Source organism: Bidens hawaiensis, unplaced genomic scaffold (genome assembly GCF_021521415.1).
Source record: "Bidens hawaiensis isolate Kalapana, Puna unplaced genomic scaffold, B.hawaiensis_p1.1 tig00001093_1, whole genome shotgun sequence".
NCBI lineage: Eukaryota > Viridiplantae > Streptophyta > Magnoliopsida > Asterales > Asteraceae > Bidens > Bidens hawaiensis.
Genome location: NW_027491064.1, coordinates 438068 through 457818, shown reverse-complemented (window position 1 = coordinate 457818; position 19751 = coordinate 438068). Strand labels below are relative to the sequence as shown.

General features: G+C 36.4%; 1 pseudogene; it reads left to right on the top strand.

Annotated features, from left to right (window-relative positions):
* The first annotated feature begins 553 nt into the window (after nt 1-553).
* LOC143559733 (1-aminocyclopropane-1-carboxylate oxidase homolog 1-like) overlaps nt 554-19751 on the top strand; it is a 40124-nt pseudogene continuing 20926 nt past the window's right edge.

The following is a 19751-nucleotide window of genomic DNA, read 5'->3' as shown; positions in this document are numbered from 1 at the left end:
AAATGGAAAGAAAGAAAGAAGCGAGTGATGAAAGTTCGACAGCTGAAAACGACCTACGTGAGAAAACAAAGAAACTCAAAATGCACGAAGGTTGTGATTTTAAGGTATTCAAAGTGTATAACCCCAAGGAATTTCACGGGGACAAAGGAGCGATACATACCCTTCGATGGCTGGAGGAAATGGAATCAATTGTATTGATCAGCAAGTGTATGGAGAGTGAGAAAGTACAGTACACCTCTCAGATGTTCAAAGGAGAGGCATTAGAATTGTGGAATACCCTAATCGGAATCAAGGGTAGAGAGAGTTTATACAATCTAGACTGGGCAACATTTAAAGCTATGATATTAAAAAATTTTGCCCGATTAATGAAATGGATCAAATACAAACCAAGCTATGGAACCATAAGGTTGTAGGAACAAACCTCAAGGAATATAACACCAAGTTTCTTGAGTATTGTAGGATTGTGCCTCACTTGGTCACTCTTGAAATTAACAAAGTGGCGCGATATATTTACGGATTACCAATCGAAATCCGTGATTTAGTTCGGTCACATATGGCGTCTTCGACGGAATCTGCTATGGAACTGGCCGGGTATTTGATGGATGGGATGATAAGGAATCGGGACGAGAAGAAGAAAGATGATGGCAAGTCGCCAGTTGGTGGGAAAGTGAGGAAAACCGAGAAGAAAAGGGAAGGGGCGTTTGTGTATAGTCGCCCTATTTGTAAGACATGTGGTAGGAGACACTTTGGAAGATGCCTTCGACCAAACAACTCGGTTACATGTAATTTTTGCAAGAGACAGGGTCATGTGGAAACAAATTGCACAAGGAAAGTAGGGGCAATGTTTCGTATGTGGTGAGAAGGGAAATTATAGCAATGAGTGTTCGAAAAAGAAACCAGCAACGGTGACGGTTGGTGCAAGTGGCAGCGGTGCGAAGACCGATGCCAAGAAAGGAAACGCTCGTGTCTTTATGCTAGACACCCAGAAAGCAGCTGATATACCGGACGTGATCACCGGTAAGTTTCCTATAAATAATGTTTATGCTAGGATATTATTTGACTCGGGTGCAAACCAAAGCTTTATAGATTATAAATTTTGTAGTCTATTAAATGAGCCCTTAGTTAAACTAGATAAACATTATGAAGTAGAAACTGCTGATGGAAGTATAAGTAGAATAACTGAAGCTCTAAACAATGCCACAATTTCTCTAGCCAATCACATCATACCTGTACGATTGTTACCCATGACATTAGCATGTTTTGATGTAGTATTAGGTATGGACTGGTTATCGTTTAATCAAGCCTGTATCCTATGTAACGATAAAGTCATCGACATTCGAACACCTAATAACAAAACCATTCGTATAATCGGCGATAAAAAAGGAGGAAAGGTAGGAATTATTTCCAAGATCAAAGCAAGTCATTGCATAGGTAAGGGATGCCTCGCATTCATGGCCTATGTAACCAAGGAACCCGAACCAAAGAAGATGGGGGAAGTACTAATCGTGTCCGAATTTCAAGATGTATTTCCTGATGAGCTACCAGGAGCCCCGCCTGATAGAGAAGTAGAATTTAAGATCGACCTTATGCCAGGAACTTCACCAATTGCCAAATCACCTTATCGTCTAGCACCTACGGAAATGAAGGAATTGAAGAAGCAGTTGGACGAGTTATTAGAAAAAGGATTCATATGTCCAAGTTCGTCACCGTGGGGAGCTCCAATTCTTTTTGTAAAAAAGAAGGACGGGTCTATGAGGATGTGTATAGATTACCGAGAACTGAACAAAGTTACTATCAAGAACAAGTATCCATTACCAAGAATTGACGACTTGTTCGATTAGCTTCAAGGAGCTTGTTGTTATTCCAAGATTGATCTTAGATCGGGTTACCATCAATTGAAAGTGCAAGAAGAAGATATACCTAAAACAGCATTTAGAACTCAATACGGACATTATGAGTTCACCGTTATGCCTTTTGGACTCACTAATGCTCCAGCAGCTTTCATGGACATGAATCGGATTTGCAAGCCATACTTAGACAAGTTTGTTATCGTTTTCATTGATGACATCCTTGTTTACTCAAAATCCAAAGACGATCATCAAGTTCATCTTAAGATCATACTTGAAACCCTAAGAAAAGAGAAGTTATACGCCAAGTTCTCCAAGTGTGAATTTTGGTTGTCTGAAGTACAATTTCTTGGTCATGTTATAAATGAGAAGGGTATTCAAGTAGACCCAGCAAAGATTGAGGCCATAACCAAATGGGAGAAACCCAAGACACCAACTCAAGTCCGAAGTTTTCTAGGTTTATCCGGTTATTACCAAAGATTCATTCAAGATTTTTCCCGTATTGCTGTTCCATTAACTTCACTCACAAGAAAGGCAATTAAGTTTGAATGTGGACCGAAGCAAGAGGAAGCATTTGAAACACTCAAACAAAAGTTAACTAATGCCCCTATCCTGGCCTTGCCAGATGGATTGGAAAACTTTACCATTTACTGTGATGCTTCGCACACGGGAATGGGATGTGCTTTGATGCAAGGAAAGAAAGTAATTGCTTATGCTTCGAGACAGTTGAAAGTTCATGAAAAGAATTACACGATGCACGACCTTGAATTAGGCGCTATAATTTTCGCGTTGAAGTTATGGCGACATTACTTGTATAGTGTAAAGTTCACTGTATATACTGATCACAAAAGCTTGAAACACATATTTGATCAAAAAGAGTTAAACATGAGACAAAGATGTTGGATGGAAACGCTCAATGATTATGACTGTGAGATCGTATATCATGAAGGGAAAGCCAACGTAATGGCTGACGCCTTGAGTAGGAAAGAACATGAGAATCCAAAGAGAGTACGAGCTCTTAGATTAGAACTTAAAGTTGACTTAACCAATCAAATCAAAGAAGCTCAGAAGTTGGCATTGGAGGAAGGAAACATTAAGGCTGAAAAGGAAAACGGCACAATCGACCAGTTGATCAAAGGAAATGACAAAATCCTTAAACTTGGTAAAAGAATTTGGGTACCAATGGTCGGAAATCTAAGAGAGAAAATTTTAGAAGAAGCACATAAGTCAAAGTTTATGATGCATCCGGGTGGTGACAAGATGTATCACAATCTAAAGGATGATTATTGGTGGATTGGTATGAAGAAGGATATTGCCTTGTATGTAGCTAAATGCCTAACGTGTTCCAAAGTGAAAGCCAAGCATCAAAAGTTGTTAGGATTATTACAACAACCTGAGATACCAATTTGGAAGTGGGATATGATAACTATGGATTTCATCATGAAGTTACCGAAAACTTCACGCCAATATGATGCGATTCGGGTTATTGTAGACAGACTTACCAAGTCTGCCCATTTTATTCCAATTCAAGAAACGTTTAGTATGGATAAGTTAGCACACTTATACGTCGAAAACATAGTATCCTTACATGGTGTGCCACTATCAATCATATCCGATAGAGATAGTCGTTTCACTTCAAATTTTTGGTCAAGCTTTCAAAAGGCTATGGGGACTCGATTAAACTTAAGTACCGCATACAATCCCCAAACTGATGGCCAAAGTGAGCGTACAATTCAAACCTTAGAAGACATGCTTCGTGCCTGTGTCATCGACTTATGAGGAAGTTGGGACACTCATCTTGCGTTGATGGAATTCTCGTACAACAATAGTTATCATACGAGTATTCAAGCGGCACCAATTGAAGCTTTATATGGGCGTAGGGGTAGGACACCTGTGTGTTGGTCAGAAACGGGTGATAGTCAGTTTTCAGGACCCGAGATTGTTCAAATAACCATCGATCAAGCAATACAAATCTGTGAATGATTAAAAGCATCAATGGATAGACAAAAAAGCTATGCAGATGTTTGCCGCAAGCCTTTGGAATTCAAAGAAGGAGATAGAGTATTATTGAAAGTATCGCCTTGGAAAGGTGTAGTAAGGTTTGGAAAGAAAGGGAAATTGGGTCCACGATTCGTTGGGCCACTCAAGATACTCGAAAGAATTGGACCATTTGCTTACCAACTAGAGTTACCTGATGAAATGAAAGGTATTCACGACGTGTTTCACGTATCCAATCTACACAAATGTTTAGCCGACAAAACCCTTGAAATGCCATTGAAGGATGTTAAAGTCAACGAGAAACTTAAATTCGTAGAACAGCCGATTCAAATAGAAGATAGCATGATCAAGTTTCTCAAACATAAACGACTCAAGCTCGTGAAAGTCAAATGGGATTCAAGACGAGGACCCGAGTACACATGGGAACTCGAGTCAGAAATGAACAAAAAGTATCCCTATCTATTCCAATAAATCTCGAGGATGATATTATTTAAAAGGTGGGGAGGATGTAACACCATGTCTCAAACCCTATAAGTTTTAGCTTAAAAATACTAACTTAGAAAGTATAGGGACTAAAAATGTAAATTCTAAAAATATGAACTCATCGCGATAGGCGACGGGGTGAGTCTTAACCCATCGCGTAGCGCGATGGACTTGGTGAGTCACCGGACACGTGTCCAACCACGTTTCCACACGTGGCACGATATGATAGGCCACGTGTCACACGCCAGATAAGGCGGCGTCTTTTTGCGGCGTCGCGATACGCGAAGGGTCACAAGGAACCCATCGCGTACCGCTATGGGAACTTGCCTATAATTAGAGAGTTACGAGATTGAACCCATTCATCCCAAAACACACCTCTACATTCACACATTTAGCCTCGAAAAGCGTGCCCCATTGTTGAAACAAGCCGACGTGCCATTGTCTCGAAGTTCGTGCAAGAAACGAAGTTATAATCAAGTAGCAATCACATAAGCGTGTAGATCAAGATCCTGCCTTTTTGTTATTATCATTCTAAGTATCCAAACTAAGGTATGAGTTATGTTTAAGTTATTTGAATTATAGCTTAGACTATCAATCGAGGCTATGATCTTTAACCTTGATCGTATTTTACAAATCATTCACAATCATGTTTTCATAAATGTTACTTCATGATGAAGTAATGTTAAACAAAAGATATATTTTGACGGGCATGTAGTAACTGGAAGGGGGATATCACAAGTAGTAAGTTTCTTGCCTAAGGAAAAGTAATTCGTATAAATCCAAATCAACCGTGGGACCCGTTTACTTACCTGGAGAAACTTACCAACGTGATAGAACCTATTAGGCCAAATCATGCTATATCAAACGTCACATAAAACAAGTGTTTTCATTCACAATCAAAGATAAAATGATTACAAGGTTAAGCTTACAATCATAGCTTAATCATCATTCAAAACATTTATACAAACCTATTTATGTATAGGTTAAATATTATTCACAATCAATCATCAGTCAAGGTTTTCAACACCGACGGTACAGGTGAATACGTTAACCTTTATATCAGTCAAAACATATTTATACTCAATAAGACGAACGGGTGTTTGTCTTAACGAGTCAGTCAATGTTTACATGAGATTATGTGATCTCTAAAACGTGATAATACAAAGTAGAGAATAAAATCAACTCAGACCGAATACACATGTGTCTGGATCCAAACATAACCGTTCAGCCTAATCATTCAAAGGCTACGTGGCCGCGGGCTAATGGTCATAACTAGTTTCCCATTAAGTGCTATGTGGCTCGGGAATAATTGTGTGTGTAGGGCAGTGGTACAATAGACCAGAAGTAGAAATGCTTCTGCTGAGCTTGTAGGGAAAAATATATTTGTATTGTAATGTCATTCAAATGTTTTATAGAATCATACGTGTTCACCAGCATATAGCTGGCGTATTTTTCCAACCCATTGCAGGTAATTAAGTATAAGTAGCATTAGCAAGGATTGGAGTCTATATAAAGATAGAAGCGCGTACAAGATGGCTCCGTTTTTAATAAACAAATCCTTGTATTATGAAACATATATTTTGTAAACATATACTTGGGTATTTAATTCCCAAGTAAATTTTCAATGTAAATTAAAATTATATTCAACCTAAAGTCTTCCGCTAAAATTTACCCATAAACTCTGATATATTTACAAAACAGGTACCAACTTGTGGTCACACGCCTAGGCCCTAAACCGGGGTGTGATGTATTATAAAACATATATTTTGTAAACATATACTTGGTTATTTAATTCCCAAGTAAATTTTCAATGTAAATTAAAATTATATTCAACCTAAAGTCTTCCGCTAAAATTTACCCATAAAATCTGATATATTTACAAAACAGGTACCAACTTGTGGTCACACGCCTAGGCCCTAAACCAGGGTGTGACAGATAGAGATACTTTGATACATTATCGAAACATGGATACTTATATTGTACTTAGAAATTATGAGATATAAGTTATAATGTATTTCTATAAGTCTTGGTAATCCGAAAATGGCCTTACTTAGGATATCATGCTAGTTAAAGAAATCATATGTTAACGGATTGTGTAAATATAACATACATAAATCAACCAAGGGGAGGTTGTGTGACTACACTACAACCACCCGAAGTTGTTAGAATTGGTATTTGAGAAATCGAAGTCAATCCTAATCTTTTTACTTTACGAAACTACTTGTCAACTTAAATTGGCATTCTTGAGGTAGCATGACATTAGGAAAGGGTGGACTTTAAAATGCGCATGTTACCTCCTTAGTGCCAAAGATGCTCACTTAAGGCTTAAGGAGCTATCTAACATATATTGCCACGGCAAGTATACCACACGTTTGAATATTAATTATCAATGCTAAAATGGAGTGGATTCTTGATCTTAGATGGTAACCTTCACGTAATTGAACTACTCGTTTAGAATCTCTCGTCTTGGTCACCTATATATCATATATAAGTATTTATATTTTATAAAAAAGTTCAAAAATTAACCCCAAAATGATTAAAACCTCCGATTAAAGTAAAACAACGATTTATCATTAGAAACATTTGTGTCCACGGATCGATACTTGGTTCTTACCAATACTATTCTACATATACGATAGGTACACTTGCCTATTTTGTGTGTTTTTAGTCTCTATAGAAATCACTTTTATAAATTTAAAACACGATCTTGTGCAAAAGCAAATCATTAGACCTCTTATATTTTATACCACACGCACGCACCATATCATATGCACACAGCCCCGAAAGCATAACAAGGAATTGGGGCTAGAAACTCACCTGAACTCGGTTACGTTCACCGATTATGGTCATTCCTATCTTGAGTTGCGCACGACTAACTGTATAACAATTGCACGTATCAATTAACTATCACTACCCATATCGCATTTCTAGTTTAATTATTACCATCAACGAACGTGGGTCCGGGGGCAGCGCCCTTGACAGCAGGGTTCTAGGGGCGGCAGCCCCTAGCAGGGTCCAAGGGGCAGAGCCCTAGTTTATTTCCATTAACTGGCTTAACACATTTACCATTAGAATTTTAAATTATTATTGTATTCTCACACTCATTTGTTATCGCGAATTAAGCCTAATTCGTTATCTGAACGTAGCCTGATTCGTGGTCTATTTCATTATGAGAACTTAGCGAATTGGTAAGTAACGAATCACCTTATTCGTTATCTGATTCGTCATCTTACATGATCTGATTCATTAGATTAGTTCGTTATCTTTCCTGATCAGATCTGCTAGCTGATTCGTTATTCTGGTTCATTATCTTAGTTTGTTAGCTAATTCGTTATCTTGACGTGACCTGATTCGTTATCTTAACATAACGAATTGGGTGAGAAACGAATCATTTGATTCGTTATCTGATCATAACGAACTGGGAAACTGATTCGTTATCTTGCCATGACGAATTGGTTAACTAATTCGTTACCTTATCTGTAAGGCCTCGTTACCGGTAGCCCTACTTTCGTGTTGGATTTACTCATAAACGCAGTTCTAAATATCAGAGTTAATTAAAACATTCGCGGAATATAAAAGCTTTCATAAAACATTTCATAACAAAACACGTCTTGTCTTAAAACATCATTTTGTCTTTCAAAATTAACGAAACATTAAACTTAAACGTCTTGAGTCTTCCGATGCCAGCCTCTTATTCGGTGCCACGTGTCTCCTCAAGCGAGCTGCCTCATCCTACTCACCTGTGTGCATACTAAAAGTCAGCTACGTTGAGTGAGTTCTAGTTAATCACATAATCATACAATACCTTCTTACATTTCATACTTAACCTCTTAACTTTCTTTCATACACACATAATTGCATATACTTTCATTCTTACCTTCATACTTTCTTTACATACATAATCATACGTTTTAAAGAGCCTTTCGCCCTATAACCTCACAGATATTATAAGGGTCTGGTCCCTAACATCACAGATATTATAAGGGTCTGGTCCCTAACATCACAGATATTATAAGGGTCTGGTCCCTAACATCACAGATATTATAAGGGTCTGGTCCCTAACATCACAGATATTATAAGGGTCTGGTCCCTCTTCGTTACCATACAACCATACATCATACCTCGAGTATTATTAGGGCTCGGTACCCTCCTTCCTCGAGTATTATTAGGTCTCGGTACCCTCCTTCCTCGAGTATTAATAGGGCTAGGTCCCTCTTTCCTCGAATATTAGTAGGGTTCGGTTCCCTAGTTCTCGAATATTAGTAGGGTTCGATTCCCTCTTCGTTACCGTACATCCATCCTTTCCTGCTTTTATTAACTTTATCACATTCATACACATAAGCATACATATCATACTTACCTTATACTTAGCGTTACAACCTGACAGTACGTGCAATATCCGAAGATCGTTCACGTACCGTCAAGCATCATTCATACATATCACATCATTCACATAAGGCATACACTTATCTCTTAGGATAAGCGTATGAACAAACATATCGAGTATGCACACAGCCCCGAAAACATAACACATAAATGGGGCTAGAAACTCACCTGAACACGGTTACGTTCACCGTTAATCGTAATCCCTTTCCTCAGTTGTGCACGGCTGACTGTATAACAAGTATACATATCAATTAACTATCACTACTTATATCATCTTTCTAATCTTAATTACTACCCACAACGAACGGGGGTCCGGGGGCAGTCATCAGGCGAACTTAGCTTTAGGCGAAGTTAAACCTTAGGCGAACTTAGCTTTGCAGGCGAAGTTGTCATCAGGTGAACTTAGCTTTAGGCGAAGTTAAACCTTAGGCGAACTTAGCTTTAGGCGAAGTTAAACCTTAGGCGAACTTAGCTTTGCAGGCGAAGTTGTCATCAGGCGAACTTAGCTTTAGGCGAAGTTAAACCTTAGGCGAACTTAGCTTTAGGCGAAGTTAAACCTTAGGCGAACTTAGCTTTAGGCGAAGTTGTCATCAGGCGAACTTAGCTTTGCAGGCGAAGTTCATCAGGCGAACTTAGCTTGCAGGCGAAGTTGTCGGCTGCAGCTACTGTTCGTCCTTAATCATCTTCGTTTCTTAACCAAATAACTCGATTTAGGTATCCACGGAATCGTCTGACCAGCGCCTACAAACCCCAACCATCAAATCGACCTAACATCGATGTTTAAGGGGTGCGATTTAGGCATATAGGTTACGGGTTATTTTATCAATCGATTAACCCATCAAATCTTAACCATTTTCAGTAAGTTTAGCTTTGTAGGATTCGTTTTTACCATACAAACACAGATCTATCATTTCTATACTAATCCAAACCTAAACGAACATGTTCTCGATATAAACGTACCGTAAATGAGTTGAACTACGAGCACGAGCTGGTCTTGTTGCTTTGGTTCGTCACGACGATCTAGCACCAACGAGCTCGGGTCCTTGCCTTTGGATCTCGGTTCGGGTTGTGTGTTTTGGAGTGTGTATAGATTAGGATGGATAAATGGATGGAATGGAAATGATTGGGGTTTAAGGGGGTATTTATACTCCCTTAAGCCCATGGACCGAAGGCCCATATTTCCTTTTGGTCCATATCTAATCCCATCTAATTATCCTACTAAGTCTTCATATTTTGCTATTATTATTATCGTTCCACTAACTCGTTTATTTCACCCGACAAATAATATATTAAATATTACTTTAGAAATTTTGGGATGTTACATTATCATAACGAATTGCATCAATCCTATCCAGAGTTTGACTCAGAGGTCAAAGTCAAAATCGATTATGAACAATACACAGTCAACAGTCATAGGATTTCCAATTAATCCTCATTTCTTGATGAAATAACACGAATCTGGTATCAATGGATTCGCCATACCAGCGCCAACAAACCCCAACCATCCAATCAGTCCAACAATTACGCTTAAAGGGTGCGATTTGCTTGTTTATAACCCGATTATTTATTTCACAAATTAACCTATCAGTTGCTAACAAAATTCAGTAAGGTTTGTTGTGTTGGATTCATTTGTATCATTCTCATATAGATCTAAGATCCCCAAACAAATCCGAACCCTAATGAACGATTTCTAATTATAAACGTACCTTAAATGGTTCGGTTTACGAACACGGTCTAGTCTTGATGTTGTTTTGGTTCGTCACGACGATCTAGCACCAACGGGTTCGGGTTTTCACCTTTGGATCTTGGCTCGGGTTAAAGGGTATTATTTGTGTGTGTTTTTTATGGTGTAGGCTATGGTGTAGAGATGGATAAAAATTGAAAGGTTTAGGATTTAAGAGGTATTTATACTCCCTCAAGCCCATGGACCTAAGACCCATTCCATCTCTTATTCCATCTTTTAAAGTCCAAACTCATCATCTTATAGTTTATTTATCTAAACCGACACACGACACTTTATTGAATAAACGAAATTTCATTTATTAATTATAATCAAAAGTAGGATGTTACAGCTCTTGTGTGCTTTTGCCCAACAAGAAACATTACAAAGTTTTCATAAAACTCTTGTGGATCGGTGCAAAGCCGATATATTTCCCGACGGTGCTTGGGTAAATATAGGTTAATTCTTGGAGTATCTTGATGTTTTCAAAACCTCAGCAACTAAATTATTGGGGGTTTATTATCCTACTAGTTGTAGCGTGTTGCAAGAATTATACAACATCTCCTTGAATTTTAAAGAGTTTGAAGACAAGAATGACTTTTCAATAATATTGTTAAACCAATGAATGAGAAGTTCATAAAAATATTATGAAAACATACCACCGATGTTTACTTGTGTCGCCGCTTTAAAACCCTATTTGAATATATCTAACGTGGGTATGAATGAGATGGACCCGATGTTGTACACGGAAGCGAAGGATAGTTTCAACAAATCCCTTCACAAAAATATGTGATCATTATTTCCGATTTTATGGTCCAACCTCAAAGTCGAATTTTGTGAGGCAAACAACAAGTATGCCATGTAAGGACAAGCTTATAAATATGATGAACGTTGTTCGTGAGTCGAAGGCTAAACGGCAAAGGGGAAGCACACCAACAAGTGAACTTGGTCAATATAGTGGAGCAAACTATGTTGAAGGTGCATCGATCGAAAACATTCGCAACCTTGATCTTTTGGCTTGTTGGAAAGGAAAGCAAAACGAGTTTCATTCTTTCCGCCATGGCTCGTGACTTGCTTAGCATACAAGCTTCAACTGTAGCTTCGGAATCGGTTTTTTCTCTTAGTGGAAGGATATTATCGATGCGAATATCAAAACTCACTTCGGAGTCGTTAGAGATGTGCATTTACCTAAAGGATCATTTGGACGCGTTGGATCGTACACAAGACAATGCAAATTATAAAGATGAAATACCACTAGAACGTCCGATTCATGATGAAGAGGTGGAAAAAGGGCTTTCTTCCGGGCTATCGGGTGAAGAAGACGAAGGCGAAGACAACTAAGACAAGAGTTTGAAGAAGTTTAATTTTTATTTGTTCTAATTTCTATTTGTTTTAGTCATGTAATATGTAACACGAATTACTCGATCAACTTTCATGTAATCGTTTTTATTAGTCTTGCTTTAATTATTATTAGTTATGTTTAATAGTTTAATAGCCTTGCTTTAATTAGTATTAGTCATGTTTTTTATTATCTGTTTAATGTAACCGGTTTTTAAAGTGTTATCGGTTTCTTATAAATAACCAACTTGTCTTCTTAAACTAAAAAAAACAACCATATCATTCCATTAACGACGAACATTTTATTATAAAAACGAGAAAGTACAAACATCTTAATCTTAAATATATATAAACAAAACCACCCTATTTTGTCTCAAGCCATCATATTGATTTATTTGTAAATAGTAGTTTTTCATGCATTTGACCCGAATTCAAGGTATGGGTCTCACCAAAGCCAGATAGTCATTAAACGCGTTATAACATCTCATTATATTAAAAATTAATCTCACCAAATATTTTTTTATATGAAAATCATATAAAATAGAAATATACTAAAAAATAATATCTGATTTTTTTTATAAAAATTATTATTTATAAATATGAAAAAACTTTATAATCAAAAAAATAAGCGGGTCATGCCAATCATCATACCCAGATAACTTTTAAACGGGTTATAACATCTCATTTATTAATGAAGTCCTTTAATCATTAAACACTAAGTATATTATTAATTTCCTTACAATAAATAAAATTAAAATGCATAAAATATATAAATCTTATAAACGTAAAACAAACCCCGTAATCAAATCTTAATTTCATTTCTCAATATGGATTTAGTTACATTAACAATTCTTTTTTCCTTTAAGTTCAACTAAAATGAAAAGTTTCACAAAATAATATCCAAATTATAACAAATGAACATAAACGAATAAATATAAAAATCAAGTAGATAACTCATTCAACGTTTCACTAAAAATGAACATAACCAAACATAAATTAATAAAAAAAGGTTCAAGTATATTATTAATTTCTTACAATAAATAAACTAAAAATCAAAAAAAATACATTCATGGTGTTAGAAACGAATATATTATTTATACAACCCCCCGTAATACGGCGGATAAAAACTAGTTATTAAACATAAAAACTAAAATAACAAACACCATTCCGTCATTTTCATCCCGCTCTCTACGCCCATTAAGCTCCGTCCAGGAAACAGGTGCTGGAGTTGCAGAGCCGGACGACTCTCCCACTTCCACTTTTTTGGTGTCCAAACTTTTTTTTCACAACAATACTTATTAGTATGCTTTCTGATAGTGGAGTTCGACCCCGCATTCAGAAACCTGACACGATACTTGCACTGCGTCATCTCCTGTGAGTCAGTCATAACACACAAGTCATAATGAACCTAAACCTCGGGCACCTTGGTGTGTCGATGAGCATAACAACATCATCGTTGGTTGCCATTGATTGTCAGTTAATCGATATTGAGATTTAAAGTGTGTTTTAGAGTTAGAGAAGTGGTTTATCAAGTCCTAAAGTTAACATAACTATTTATAGTATGTGTGTATGTTTTATATATCGGTTCCGACGGTCCAAAAACGGCCATATAGCCGTTGGAACCGGTTCCCAACAGTCATATTTTGTTTAAAAATGGAAAACCTAGTGTACCCGGTTTTCGGGTATAACCTGTACCTGGTTCCACTGGGTTCTTATATTTTCCTAACGAGTCGGGCCAGGTCCTACCCGATTCTTGACCAGAATCGGTTTCAGTTTGTAGTTGGTTTCAAAATACTCGGTTCCTACCTAGTTCCAGGTTTTAAAAATACCTGATTTGTGCACGTCTAATTATGGTTGTTACGAACACAAAGATCATATTTTTGGTCGTTTGTTAATCCAATTGTAATACCATGATTAGGCTTGCGCAGGGGGTTGGCTTGAGTTGCTTTTGGGCTTAAACCGAATCGAAAATAACAAGGTTTTTTGTATATTTGAAATCAGTTCAATTTAGCTTTATCTAGTTTTTATGATAAGTTCGGTTCGTTTTGGTCTTTTAGGTTTTGTCATTTGGCCTTTAAATTTTGCGTAGAAAAAATGGCCTAAAGAATGAAACTGAGTATGTAATTTTTAGCCTAAAATGTTTGAATTAAACCATTTATTAATTTTTCAAATTACTTAACTTTCAAATTAAAAAAATTATATATAATCCATATATTATTATCTACCTATTTTAATAAACAAAAATAATTGTAGACACGTGTTAGTTTGTGGTTACTTCTCACAGTTTTTTCCCTTCAAAACTAATATATGACATAAATAAATAATTATTCACTTTCATTTTACAAAACTTCATATATATTATATCTAATTGAATTATTTACTATTCTTTAAACTCTATTTATATTATATCTATACATGTTTATACAAATAAATATTTACATATTATACTAATATACATTGTTATAATGTATTTCACAACATACTTTGGTGAAATCCAAAAATCAACCAAAAACCATGTTTAATAAATATTGAAAACAATATAATTTTAAATAGTATTAACATATTATACTATGTATATTGTTGAAGATTGTAAATTAAAAAAAACAAAAAAAAACACTAATATTCTATCAGTTTACAAAGTAATTTTTCTAATCATTAATTATAGATATATGCTTAAAAGTTGATCTATTTTTTAGAACTAACTCCATTTATTTATTGGTTTTGTTTTGTTCATTGTTATATAAATTTATAAATTATAAATATATGATTTAAATCTATCTATTTAGTTTTTCATTTAATTTAGTAAACTAGACATATATGTGTTAAGTTGTAAGGAATAGTATATACAAATCACTTTTAAATATAATAAAGTTTATCATATTTAGTTTCTTGGACTTTTTTTACCAAGTATTGCTCTGATTTTTTGTGAAACTTAAATTTGATTTTTACATGTTAAAAGTTAATAAATAGATCGTTTGGTACAAATTAACTGCATTTTGCTCAAATTTGTTACGCGTAAAAAAAGAGGTGATCTGAATATTTTTTAAATTTTGAGGTGCAAATAGATTTATCGTCAAACTTGTTACGGGTTCAAAGTTTTGACTTGAAATGTAAAACAAATTAAAATTAAAATTTTAAATGTGACAGAGTTTCGAATTTATTTTTAATGACATATTTGAAAATAATCAAAAGATTTGGGATTTGCAAATTGAGTATTTTTAAACTACTATTAAAATTTAAGAAAAAATGACAACCACTTCTGACATGCCACCTCCAGGCCTAGAAATACTTTTAACTTTTATCAAATTAGAAACATTTGTGTCAGTATTGACTTTTTCTTGAATAGTGATCAAAATGTTGTATGTAAAGCATGTCGTAAAAAATTATGCTCAAGTAAAACAGAACATTCATAAAATTGAACGGGTTGACATGTTATTTTTTTTGTCAATTAGCAAAGTCGAGAAGCCTCTCAAATTTATCAAAAAAAATTTCTTGATGTAGGTTAAAACTATTTTTATATGAGAAGTATTCTCCGAAATTGATTCATAACCAATTTTTTTCAATTATATATACATGATATTGAGAATAATTTTTCATTAGACGGAGTGTTCATATGTATGTTTTTGCACGTGCATTATTTTTTTTATTAAGTTCAATTTTTTTTTTTGAAAAAAATATTTTATTATATAAATAAAATCAATTTATTTAGACATCCCGTGGTATAATGATAAAAGCATAAATGTAATACATTTTTCAATATACATTATGTATTGTTTTTTTTTTTGTAACTTGATTATTTAGACATCATGTGTGTTACACGGGCTCTAAAACTAGTTATTATTATATATAATAATTTAGAACTTTGGTGCCGCAAAGTCCTCCATTAGGTCACTTTGCGGCACCTTATTGGTGGTATTTTGTTTTTTTTTTAGTTCAAGTTTGTAACGTACGTTACAAAATCGATTGAAAATCTATTTTGTTTTGTTTTAATTATGATATCGTAACGAACGTGACGGAAACTGACCGTATTCGTGTAAACTAACATCGTTTTGTTTTAGTTCCGGTACCCTAACGAAAACCAACCGAATACTGTTTTTTAGTTCTAGTATCTTAACGAACATAATGGAAACCGGCCAAATTCGCGTAGAGTAACCGTCTCAACGCCTAGAATCGATAATGGTTGGGCTTTACCAACGATCGAGTTTTACTGTCTGACTCCACCTCATTGGTCCACCTCATGATTTTTTTAGTTCTAGTACAATAATACACGAAACCAGAACCGATCGAAATCGTGTCATTTATTGTCTCAACGCTTGAGACCGACAACATACCTACCACGGCGCATCGCGCCGTGTGAAATACTAGTTTAATGACTAACATTCAAATAAAACGATCTAATCTATCCAATAAAGATATATTACTCGATTAACGTTAAAATAAACAAGTATTCTAACAACACATGAACCCTAAAATCTCTTATGTCGTTTCCGTTTTATGAGTTCAATTCAATTTTTTCAGGGATGAGTATATGCAAAAATGAAACAAATTCCCAAATTTAGACCAAAAGTATTTGTTCTTCTTCCGATTTTCTTTAGCTCAAGGTTATTTTTGTATTCAAGATCCCATTAAGATTGAAGATTCTTTAATTTGAGTGACAACTCAAGATAAGATCAAGATTGTTACTTTCATTACATTTTAAATGAACCTTCAAAACACCAAAGTGTTCTTGAATAATAATTACATGATTATTCTTACATTTTTTTTAAAAATAAATGTTACTCATAGACTACTTTAAATGAATAATAATTCAAAACTACTCTTGAAGAAACGTGGATCGACTCACTGGTAGACGATCAACTTTCCTCGGGTATGATTATGCTTCTTCACCGATGGTTTTTCTGGATCTGGGCTCTTCCACCTACAAAATGAACAGCACCGTCAACTTACCCCTCAGAAAGGGACAGAGGGGTCCTCTTTGGGGTAACCCTCCGGTGTGAGAATAAGTATTTGTGGGAGAAGATAATAATATCAGAGTAAGGAAATCTGGAGAGTATTGCTTAATAGCTCAATACTCTGTAATTGGATGTGATTGTGTGTTACTGACTGTAACTGTCTGTGATTGAATGTAATTGAATATGATTGAATGTCTCTCCTTGTGGAGTTGATGCTGTATTTATAGTGCTAGGGTTTCCACTGATTGGGCTCAGCCTTGTTGGCCTCCTCCAATTGCTCTGCGCCACGTGTCCTCTGGGACACCTGGTGCTTTCTCATTGGTTATAATCACGTGGTAGCACATGGGTTATGCTGAGTTGTCCATCTTTCATTTGGCAGCTGTCAACATCAGCATATTCTTATTCCTTAAAAAGATACCTTCTGGAAGGTTGTCTGACGTGCACAATCAAGGTTGCCCTAATCCTGATTTGGATAAGGGCGAGGTTGATTATGTGCATGTATGATATGCGTCTATCCTGAGGATGCGCGAGGTCTTCTCTTTATTCTCACGCGCAGATGTTTCATGCGCAGATGTGATATGCACAAGCATGTGATATGCGCCACGCGCGGATGCGCCACGCGCAGATGTGATATGCGTGAGCATGTGATACGCGTGAGCATATGTGATGCGTGAGCATATGTGATGCATGAGCATATGTGGTGCATGAGCATGTGATGCCTGAGCATGTGATGCATGAGCATATGTGGTGCCTGAGCATGTGATGCATGAGCATATGTGATATGCGTGAGCATATGTGATATGCGCCATGCGCATAGGTTTTGGCTTTGCGCCTTCATAATGTCTTGATTTCAAGCCTCTTGTCTATATCTTGTGGGTTGACCCGCCTCGCTCGGTGTTGAGGCGGGTATATACCTCTTCAAGCTCCCCCAGTCTAATGTATGTCTTGTCTCGCGCGAGCGAGGTAAGATAGATGTTAGACTAAATAGTTTGCTCTTTTAGTAGGGGTTGTCTTTTTCTTCTTATTATTCATCGTTGCGCGAAATTCTATCCTTTTAGTTGAAAACGAATCGTCCCTGTACGTGATGGAGACATGTCAGACCTTTCGTGTGCTCGAGGTGCTACAGTTGCCTTTCTGTAAGGCCCCGAACCCGGTGACCCTACTTTAGCGTCGGATTTACTCATAAACACAGTTCTAAATATCAGAGTTAATTAAAAACTTTACGCTGAATATAAAACTTTCATAAAACATTACATATCAATTCATAATCATGTCTTAAAACATTCCTCTTGTCTTTCAAAATCAAAACATAACTTATAAAACATATCAGATCTTCAGATGCCAGGCTTTAGTCTTCTGCCATGTGTCCTCCACTCAAGCCAGCTGTCTCATCCTACTCACCTGCGTGCATACTAAAAGTCAGCTACGCTGAGTGAGTTCTAGTTAATCATACAATACCATACAATACCTTATTACATACATACGTACTTAACCTCATAACTTTCTTTCATACACACATAAGTACTCATACCTTCATTCTTACTTACATACTTTTCTTTCTTACTTACATACTTTCTTTACATTCATAATCATACGTTTTAAAGAGCCTTTCGCCCTATAACCTCACAGATATTATAAGGGTCTGGTCCCTAACATCACAGATATTATAAGGGTCTGGTCCCTAACATCACAGATATTATGAGGGTCTGGTCCCTATCCTCACAGATATTGTAAGGGTCTGGTCCCTAACATCACAGATATTATAAGGGTCTGGTCCCTAACATCACAGATATTATAAGGGTCTGGTCCCTAACATCACAGATATTATGAGGGTCTGGTCCCTATCCTCACAGATATTGTAAGGGTCTGGTCCCTAACATCACAGATATTATAAGGGTCTGGTCCCTAACATCACAGATATTATAAGGGTCTGGTCCCTATCCTCACAGATATTGTAAGGGTCTGGTCCCTAACATCACAGATATTATAAGGGTCTGGTCCCTAACATCACAGATATTATAAGGGTCTGGTCCCTAACATCACAGATATTATAAGGGTCTGGTCCCTTGTTTTCGATTATTAGTAGGGTTCGATTCCCTCTTCGTTACCATACAACCATACATCTTACCTCGAGTATTATTTGGGCTCGGTACCCTTTTCGTAACCATACAACCATACAACCGTCATTTCCTTCTTTTATTAACTTTATTACGTTCATACACATAAACATACATATCATACTTACCATATTTATAACGTTACAACCTGACAGTACGTGCAATATCCGAAGATCGTTCACGTACCATCAAGCAATCATTCATACATATCACATATATCACATATGGCATACACTTATCACTTAGGATAAATGTATTAACAACACATCAAGTATGCACACAGCCCCGAAAACATAACAAGGAATGGGGCTAGAAACACACCTGAATTCTGCTTCTTTTTCTGATAGCTGTAAATCCCTTCTCTATTTGAGCTCGGCTGACTGTACAAGTTACACGTATCAATACTCGTCTGATCTAATCTGGTGGCCTAGTATTAGCTTACTTTAACTTATCGCTTTTAATTCATTTTCTAATCGAACTTGGCTTTAGGCGAAGTTATCCTTAGGCGAACTTGGCTTCAGGCGAAGTTAAACCTCAGGCGAACTTGGCTTCAGGCGAAGTTAAACCTTAGGCGAACTTGGCTTCAGGCGAAGTTAAACCTTAGGCGAACTTGGCTTCAGGCGAAGTTATCCTTAGGCGAACTTGGCTTCAGGCGAAGTTATCCTTAGGCGAACTTGGCTTCAGGCGAAGTTATCCTTAGGCGAACTTGGCCGTAGGCGAAGTTATCCTTAGGCGAAGTTACGCTTGAAGGCGAAGTTACGCTTGAAGGCGAAGTTCATCAGGCGAACTTAATCTTGCAGGCGAAGTTATCGCGCTGCAGATCTGTTTGCCCATAAATCCTTCGTTTCTTAGCCAAATAACTCGATTTTGGTACCCACGGAATCGTATGATCGACGCCTACAAATCCCAA